This window comes from Chiloscyllium plagiosum, chromosome 3, assembly GCF_004010195.1.
Source record: "Chiloscyllium plagiosum isolate BGI_BamShark_2017 chromosome 3, ASM401019v2, whole genome shotgun sequence".
In the NCBI taxonomy this organism is placed as follows: domain Eukaryota; kingdom Metazoa; phylum Chordata; class Chondrichthyes; order Orectolobiformes; family Hemiscylliidae; genus Chiloscyllium; species Chiloscyllium plagiosum.
Window position 1 is genome coordinate 53,564,362 of NC_057712.1, and position 3,758 is coordinate 53,568,119.

Below are 3,758 nucleotides of genomic sequence, written 5' to 3' on the forward strand. Positions count from 1 at the left end.
TCACAGGTGAGGTGCCGGAAGACTGGAGGTTAGCAAACGTGGTGCCACTGTTTAAGAAGGGTGGTAAGGACAAGCCAGGGAACTTTGGACCAGTGAGCCTGACGTCGGTGGTGGGCAAGTTGTTGGAGGGAATCCTGAGGGACAGGATGTATATGTATTTGGAAAGGCAAGGACTGATTAGGGGTAGTCAACACGGCTTTGTGTATGGGAAGTCATGTCTCACAAACTTGATTGAGTTTTTTGAAGAAGGTGAGGAGTAGAGGGATACAGATGCTTAGGAATTGACCGACAGGTTTAGACAGTACATTTGGATCAGTTCAGGCTTAGAGGGCCGAAGGGCCTGTTCCTGGGCTGTAAATTTTCTTTGTTCTTTTAAGTAACAAAGAGGGTTGATGAGGGCAGAGCAGTAGATGCGATCTATATGGACTTCAGTAAGGCGTTCGACAAGGTGCCCCATGGGAAACTGGTCAGCAAGGTTAGATCTCATGGAATACATGGAGAACTCGCCATTTGGATACAGAACTGGCTCAAAGGAAGACAGAGGGTGGTGGTGGAGGGTTATTTTTCAGACTGGAGGTCTGTGACCAAGTGGAGTGTCACAAGGATTGGTGCTGGGTCCTCTACTTTTTGTCATTTACATAAATGATTTGGATGCGAGCATAAGAGGTACAGTTAGTAAGTGTGCAGATGACACCAAAATTGGAGGTGTAGTGGACAGTGAAGAAGGTTACCTCAGATTACAACAGGATCTTGACCAGATGGGCCAATTGGCTGAGAAGTGGCAGATGGAGTTTAATTCAGATAAATGTGAGGTGCTGCATTTTGGGAAAGCAAATCATAGCAGGACTTATACACTTAATGGTAAGGTCCGAGGGAGTGTTGCTGAACAAAGAGACCTTGGAGTGCATAGCTCCTTGAAAGTGGAGTCGCAGGTACTAAGAATTGCTTTCCCAAAATGCAGCACCTCGCATTTATCTGAATTAAACTCATTCTTCCACTTCTTAGCCCATTGGCCCATCTGGTGAAGATCCTGTTGTAATCCGAGGTAACCCTCTTCGCTGTCCACTACACCTATTCATATACCCATCCGTGTGGGCAGCACAGTGGCACAGGGGTTAGCACTGCTGCCTCACAGCGCCAGAGACCCGGTTCAATTCCCATCTCAGGCGACTGTCTGTGTGGAGTTTGCACATTCTCCCAGTGTCTGCATGGGTTTCCTCTGGGTGCTCCGGTTTCCTCCCACAGTCCAAAAATGTGCAGGTTAGGTGAATTGGCCATGCTAAATTGCCCGTAGTATTAGGTGAAGAGATAAATGTAGGGGAATGGGTCTGGGTGGGTTGCGCTTCGGCGGGTCGGTGTGGACTTGTTGGGCCAGAGGGCCTGTTTCCACACTGTAAGTAATCTAAAAACCTCCAATTTTGGTCTCATCTACTTCCTTTTATTGGTCAGAGTATTGAGTACAGGAGTTGGGAGGTCATGTTGTGGCTGTTACAGGACATTGGTTAGGCCACTGTTGGAATACTGCATGCAATTCTGTTCTCCTTCCTATCGGAAAAATGTTGTGAAACTTGAAAGAGTTCAGAGAAGATTTTACAATGATGTTGTCAGGGTTGGAGGATTTGAGCTATGGGGAGAGTCTGAACAGGCTGGTGCTGTTTTCCCTGGAGCGTCGGAGGCTGAGGGGTGACCTTATAGAGGTTTACAAAATTGATGGGAAGGGATAGGATAAATAGACCAAGTATTTTCCCTGGGGTCAGGGAGTTCAGAACTAAAGGGCATAGGTTTAGGGTGAGAGGGGAAAGATATAAAAGTGACCTAAGGGGCAAGGTTTTCACGCAGAGGGTGGTATGTGTATGGAATGTGCTGCCAGAGTCAGTGGTGGAAGCTGGTACATTTGCAACATTTAAGAGGCATCTGGATGGGTATATGAATAGGAAGGGTTTGGAGGGATATGGGTCCGGTGCTGGCAGGTGGGACTAGATTGGGTTGGGATATCTGGTCGGCATGGACGAGTTGGACTGAAGGGTTTGTTTCCATGCTGTACATCTCTATGACTCTGTGCCAAGTGATAATCTTTACAAGGTACATCCTTGACTGTAGTGTACTTTGGACTTGCTGAGAACTGAAAGTTAAAATAGAAATGCAAATCCTTTCTTTAAGTGATTTATATATGCATTCAAACTAGGTTAGATGATTGCTTTATAATTTTCACCAATATATTTTAGATTGGCTTGATGTTTAACAAAAGCATGACCTGCCCCTCACAAAGCCATGCTGACTGCCTTTAATCACACTATGCTTTGCCAAATATTTATAAATCCTATCCCTCAGAATTCTTTCCAAAACTTTGCTGACCACAGACATAAGACTGAATGATCTGTAATTGCCAGAGATTTCCCTATTCCCCTTCTTGAAAAGGGGAACAACATTCGCCTCCTTCGAATTCTCCTGTACGACTCCCGTGGAGAGAGTGAGGAGGCAAATATCCTCAGCAGCGGCTTAGCAACCTCCTTTCTTGCTTCCCGGAGCAGCCTCAGATAAATCTGGTCTGGCCCTGGGGACTCATCAATCTTAATGTTTCCCAAACTTTCCAGCACATCAACTTCATCAATCTTGATCTGGTCAAGACTGTATCCCAGCTCCTCAAAGTTTTCATTTACAACGAGGTCCCTTTCCTTGGTAAAAATTGAAGCAAAAAACTCATTAAGGGCTTCGCCTATCTGCTCAGACTCCACGCACAAGTTCCCTCCGCTATCCCTGATCAGCCCTACCTTCTCCATTATCATTCTCTTATTCCTCACATATGAGTAAAATGCCTTTGGGTTCTCCCTAATCCTTCTTGCCAAGCCTTTTTCGTGCCCCCCCCTCCTGGCTCTCCTCAGTGCATTTCTGAGCTCCTTTATAGCAAGCCTGTAATCATCTAAAGCTGTGCTAGATCCTTGCTTCCTCCACCTTACGTAACCTGCCTTCTGCCTTTTGACGAGAAATTCCTCTGTTCTCGTCATCCAAGGTTCCTTAATCTCACCCCTTCTTATCTGTCTCAGAGGAACAAATTTGTGCATCACTCGCAACAACTGCTCCTTAAATAGTCTCCACATATCTGCTGTGCCATTTCTGTGGAACAATTGCTAAGGTAAATTGTTGTTTTGGTCAATTGCAGTTGTGGTCACTGTCACCAAAGTGCTCTCCCACCGCGAAACCTGACACCTGTCCTGGCTCGTTGCCGAGCACCAAATCCAAAATGGCCTCTCCCCTGTCGGTCTATCTACATATTGAGTAAGGAAACCCTCCTGAACACAACTGACAAACACAGCTCCATCCACACCATCTGCACTTAGGAGGTTTTAGTTGATATTGCTGAAAATGTGTTGCTGGAAAAGCGCAGCAGGTCAGGCAGCATCCAAGGAACAGGAGAATCGACGTTTCGGGCATAAGCCCTTCTTCAGGAGGTTTTAGTTGATATTGGGATAGTTGAAATCATCCATAACAACAACCCTGCTACTTCTGCATTTTTTCATAATCGGCCCGCCTATGAGTTCTTCAATCTCTCTACTGCCTATTAGTTCTTCAATCTCTCTCTTTGCGGATGATACGAAAGTCGGAGGAGTTGTTGACAGTGAGGAAGGATGTGGCAGGTTACAGCGGGATATAGATAAGCTGCAGAACTGGGCAGAAAGGTGGCAAATGGAGTCCAATGTAGCTAAGTGTGAGGTGATTCACTTTGATAAGAGTAACAAAAAGATGGGGTACTGGACTAA

The 3,758-nt window shown here is 45.8% G+C and overlaps 1 protein-coding gene across 1 annotated transcript in view; it reads left to right on the forward strand.

The window, feature by feature from the left end:
- Positions 1-3,758, forward strand: part of LOC122548618 (uridine-cytidine kinase-like 1) — a 21,883-nt gene that overhangs the window by 17,379 nt on the left and 746 nt on the right. The gene's annotated exons all lie outside the window — the stretch shown is intronic.